Source organism: Empidonax traillii, unplaced genomic scaffold (genome assembly GCF_003031625.1).
Source record: "Empidonax traillii isolate 1590-97213 ecotype Southwest subspecies unplaced genomic scaffold, ASM303162v1 scaffold4100:size53125, whole genome shotgun sequence".
Classification (NCBI taxonomy): domain Eukaryota; kingdom Metazoa; phylum Chordata; class Aves; order Passeriformes; family Tyrannidae; genus Empidonax; species Empidonax traillii.
Genome location: NW_020959293.1, coordinates 42,924 through 48,515, shown reverse-complemented (window position 1 = coordinate 48,515; position 5,592 = coordinate 42,924). Strand labels below are relative to the sequence as shown.

At 50.9% G+C, this 5,592-nt stretch overlaps 1 long non-coding RNA gene and 1 pseudogene across 1 annotated transcript; both read left to right on the top strand.

Annotated features, from left to right (window-relative positions):
• The first annotated feature begins 45 nt into the window (after positions 1-45).
• On the top strand, positions 46-759 carry LOC114072834. The gene is made up of 3 exons (XR_003574235.1): positions 46-183; positions 282-320; positions 647-759. It is a non-coding gene; the product is annotated as an uncharacterized LOC114072834 (long non-coding RNA).
• Positions 760-5,023: 4,264 nt separating this feature from the next.
• LOC114072833 overlaps positions 5,024-5,592 on the top strand; it is a 6,833-nt pseudogene continuing 6,264 nt past the window's right edge.

Sequence of the window (5,592 nt, the reverse complement as noted above, 5' to 3'; positions counted from 1 at the left end):
CGAGGAATTTGGGAGTGTGGGGCAGCGGGATGGGGGTAACCCTCCCCCTGCTCACCCTCCCGCCCTTCCCAGAGCCGGAATCCATCTGGAATTCCACCCCGGTGTTGGTCGCTGTGTCCGTCATTGCTGCCATCATCGTCATCATCGGCCTCATCGCAGTCGGTGTCTGGAAGCTCCGAGCCGGTAACTCACGGGATGGGGGTCGGGAAGGGGCCCGGATCCGCCCGGCAGCATTCCGGGGATCCTGTGCCACAGGTGCTGATCCCGCTTTCTTTCCATAGGGAAGGGAAAGGGCAATGGATACGACCCCGCACCCACCAGTGAGTACCAGCAGCGTGGGTGGATCCAGATCCTCCCTGCAGGGATGCCACGATGGATCCCGGGATTCCAGAGGGGAATTGGGCCATAATGGATGGAGCGGGATTGGAGTGGGATTGCAGTTCAGGGCAGGATTGCAGAGTGGGATCAGGTGGAATTGTGAGCTGGGGTCAGGGCTGGATTCTGGAGTGGGATTGGGGTGGGATGGACGGAGCAGGATCAGGAGGGAATCCGGAGCAGTTGCTGCTCTCCATGGGCTCCCCAGCTGGATCCATCCCCTGAGATGGGAACAGGGACATGGGGACTCCTTTCCCCATTCTTATCCCAGCAGGAATCACAGCCTGAGTGATCCCAGACCTGGATCTGCTCCTTCCCTGTCCCTGCGGAAAGGCAGGAGCTGCTGGCAGAGCTCATCCCGCTGCTCCCTCCCAGCCCGGCCCCCCTGCGGCTCTTGCTGATGGATCAACTTCCTGCTTTTCCATGTGTGAAACCCAGGAGAACAATTATTGCTGATGCTTTAATTGTGGTGTGAAAATCTCCTGCTTTGGGCAATAAATCCTGGTTCCCTCCTCTGGCATCCGGCAGTTCCTCTCTGGGAACCAGGAATGGGAATGGGGACAGGGAGGACTGGGATGGGGACACTGGGAGCAGGTTGGAGTCACCAAAGTCTGGGAATGGGAACATCAGGACCAGCAATGAGAAAAGGGACATGGGAGACCAGGATAGGGACAGTGTGGACAGGAATGGGGACAGTGGGAACAGGCTGGGGACAGCAGGAACTGGGAATGGGGACAGGAATGGAAATGGAGACACAGATGGGAACCCCGGGAGTGAGAATGGGGATAGAGACCAGAACAGCAGGAATGGGAATGGGAACAGGGATGAGGACACCAGGAATGAGAATGGGGACAGGGATGGGGACACTAGGAATGGGAATGGGGACAGGGATGGGAATGAGGACAGCAGGAATGGGAATGGGAACAGGGATGGGAAGGTGTCTCTCCAGAAGCTGGTTCAATACAAAGGTCGGTCCCTCACTCGAGGAAGCCCCTTCTTTGGGAATGTCTGGGAACCAGGTGTCAGAGGTTTGCAAAGAGCTGCTGGAATGTTTTCCCAGTGTCGCCCCCCATTCCCCCCATCCGTGTGTCTGGGATGGGGTGGGGATGGAGCCGCAGGCGCTGGGCAGTGGCAGTGGGGACAGGGCAGCTCTGGGGACACCGCGGTGGCCGCGGGGAGGGCCAAAGGGGAGTCCTTTGTTCGGGGCTCTGGGGCTTTGGCCGGCCCTGCCCAGAGCAGAGCCCGGTTTTCAGCCGCCTCTTTCGGGAAGTTTTGTTTCCCCGCGGGACACCTCGTGCAGGACGAGTGAGAGAGAGACCGACCCATCTCGGAGCGAGGGGTTCTGCTTTGGGACTGCCTGGGGGACAAAAGGCCCTTTCCAGGCTGGCTGTGAGAGCTTTGACCTGCGGGAACAGCCCTGCCTTTCCCCTGCCCCTGCCCGGCTTGCCGCGGGTTTCTCCCCCACCTGGGCATTCGGGACTTGGTTTGGTTTCTTTGGAAAGGTTTTGGTGGCACCGTTTGTTGTTTGTTCAGCTTTTGGGAATAAAAAGCTGTTTCTTTTCCTTTCCCACACTTCCACCTGAAGTCTCTTCATTTTGAAGTTGTAATCTTGGTAAACTGAGACACCAGGTGTGGAGAATCCCCGGCCCTGGAACCTGTGGGTCAGCTCTCAGCATTTCACTCCCAGGAAACAATTGGATTTAGGGAAACTCGGAGTAAATATGGGCTTGGACTTCCTTCTGGTCAATATTTCCCGATTCTGGGAATAAATCCCGATGTTCCTTCTGGCAAAACTGCCGGATCTCCGTCCCTGCTGGAAAACCAAGTGTGCCACGGGGGAGGCTTCTCCGGAGGAAAAGGGAAAAGGGAAAAGGAAAGGTGGCCTTTGGGGCTGTCCCTGCAAACCGGGCAATCCCCTCCGGAATCAGCTTTAATGACCCCCTCGGACATGGCCCAGGAACCAGAGAGGCCCTGGCTGGGAAAAGGGAAGAGTGAAGATTGAAAGCAAAGAAATAAAAAGATATCAAGAAATACATCAAATTATATATTCAAAGAAAAAAATTATACATATAATTAAGTAAAATTATATAAATGGATAAAAGTAATTATAGAAATAAATAAATCAAATTACAGAAATTATTAAATAAACAAATAATTAAAATTATATCAACAAAGAAATCAGATTATATATCCAATAAATCAAATTATATAAATCAATAGATGAAGTTATATATGTTAATAATTAAAATTATATAAAAATTAATTACGAGTAAATAAAGAAATGAAAGATAAACTAATGGTAAAAATTAAAGAAATATATAAAACTATTTAAGGAAGTAAATAAAATTATATATTCAAAGAAACAAAATTATATATATACAATTCAATCAAATTATATAAACAGATAAATCAACTTATATAAAGTTGTATAAACAAAGACATTAGATTATTTATGCTGATAAATAATATATTATAATATATAATTGAATAAATCAAATTATATACCCTAATAACTAAAAATATATAAACAAATAACTAAAATCAATTAAATAGAATTAAATAAGCTAACGGTTACAATTAAACAATTAAATAAAACTATGTAGACATATAAAAACTAATAAACAAACTAAAATTATATAAAAATGAATGAAATTATAGATGCTAATAAATAAAATATGACCAAATAAATAAAATTATATAAAGAAATATTTAAAATGTTAGAACAAATAATTAGATACAAGTACATTAAATTATATAAACAAATATAATGATAAACAAATAACCTTATATAAACAGATGAATGAAATTATATATGCTAATCAATAAAATTATATGATTAAATAAAATTGAATAAAAATATTGAAAATTATAAAACAAATAATTGAAACATTCTTCACAATTGAAAATTTAAAAATATATTAATTATATAAGCAAATAAATAAATTAAACAAGCAAATAAATGACTTGACAAAATTATATAAAACAACAAAATGAATTATAGAAATAAAGAAACAAATAATTAATATATAAACAGATAAAAATAAATACTATTAAAGAAATAGATAAATAAATAAAATATAGAGACAAACAAGGAATAAATAAGCTGTAGAAATAAACACATAACAACAAGAAAATAATACAATATACAAATAATTACCAGAATCTAACAAATCCGTAAAACCAATGAAACCAAACCAAGAGCCTCGCTCAGCACTGAGGCCCCGGGGGTGACTCCAAAAAAACAGCCGGGAAGAACCTCACCGGGGGGTCTTCTTTACACTGCCCTGTGTAAATAGAATGAAATACAGAGAATAAAATAAATGAAATAAAATACCTGCGCTGAGGGGTTTCCACCGCCTGGTACCTAAAAGAGCTGCACCGAGGGAGCACCGGGGCGGCCCCGGGGGGTGTGAGGGAGCGATGAACGGCCCCGAGGGGCCTCTGCTGCTCCATCCACTGAAAGTGCGGCCCCGGGGGACGAGTGGGGTGGGGATCGAATAAAATACAGAGAATACAGTAAAATAAACAGAATAAAAAGCTGCCGGCCCGTGTCACCGAAAGAGCAGCCCCGAGGGACGGGCGGGAGTCAGAGAGTCTCCAACACAAAGCTGGTACATTTACCCGGCTTGGCAGAGCCAGCCTGCCTGGATAGCAGCAGCTCAACCCACCGACACCCTGCAAAGCTCTGCCCGGGCCAAGCTGGCCGCTGAGCGCCCACCGGGGGGTGTTTAAGGCAGTGCCCAGCGTTGCCCGAGGGGCCGGTCCAGTGCAGGCGGTGTTGCCCAGGGTCCCGTGCTGGCCGCGGGCCCCACTGCTCGCTCTGTCCTGCTCGTGTCCCACCTGCCTGGGTGTCCTGGTTGTCTCGGATCCAGTCTGCTCACCCCCTGCTTCCCTCCCGCAGCCCTTCTCTGACTGCCTGAGGCTGACTACACCCGCTTCTCTCACTGGTCCCGGTAACTTTTAGCATTTTCCTTTTGCAGCCTTTCCTTTTCCTTCTCTCTCCCTCTCCTCCCCGCCCCCGCTTTTCCCCTCTTACTTGTTGTTATCAAAAAAGCAAATTGTCTGTTTGAGACCTCACGTTTGGAGTTTTGTGCCTTAATGTCGCCCTCGAAGCCATCCCCTAAAGAACCCCATGGCAGCCCCTGACCGGGCTGTAACAGCGGGCGCGGCCCGGCCCGACCCCTCCACCCGCGCCGGGAGCGGCGATGCCCGCGGGCCCGGCCGGGGCCGAGCGGCGGCAGCCGGAGCAGGGGAAGCGGCTGCAGCGGCGGAGACGAGCGGGGTGTTCCCAACCGGGCCCGCTCCGCCCTCGGGCCCCGGGGGGAGATCGGGGGTTGTTCCCAACCGGATCCACCCCACGGACCCCCCAGAACCCCCCACCCCCGGGGCTGCAGCGCCCCAAACGGCATCAGCCAATCAGAAAGTTCCCACTCAGCTCTGGCCAATCAGAGTGCGCCGCGCTGATGACTCATCAGTTGCCGGGAAGACTCGACGCAAAACGAGCCCCAACTTTGCGCTCAGCCAATCAGAACGCACCCAAAACAGCCCCAAAGAGGCCCCACTCGGCGTGTTTTGAGGTGTCAGCACCCGCCCGGCGCTGGGGATGGAGCGTGGGCGGGGAGCTGGGGCCTGGTGGTGCTGGGAGCCCCCCCGGCTGCGGGCGAGGAGCTCTCGGGTGAGCATGGGGGGCGGGAAGGGAGGAAAGAGGAAAGAAAAGAGGGGATGGGAGCCCCAAAAGTGAGTGCGTGGGGGCTTGGAACCACCGGAAGTAATGGGAGAGGAGTGGGAGACCCACACTGAGTGCAGGTGGGTCTGGGGATTGTGGGGACGGTGGGAAAGGGGTGGGAGAGGGGGAAAAGTGGGGTGGGAGAGCAGGAAGAGGGGTACCATGGGGGTCCCTCGGGTCCCCCATCACTGGAGTCCTGCAGCGGTTCCCTTGGGCTTAGGGGGGGCAGGGAGGGGGAGGCAGATCCACACTGGGAGGGGGAGTCCCCAACCCTCCTGTCCATCCTGGGGGGGCTGATGGGGGGGTTCCCCCCCAGCCAAGAGCCGGTGCTGCGGGGGCCGTGGGGCAGAGGGGGGTGGGAAAGGAGGGTCTGGGGTGGCCCCCTGAGCTCCCAACCTGCTTGTGGGGGGCTGGAGGATGATGGGGGTGGGAACAGGGCACCCCCTGACCCGTGTCCTGCACACACAGGGGTGTTCCAGAAGTTGAGAAAG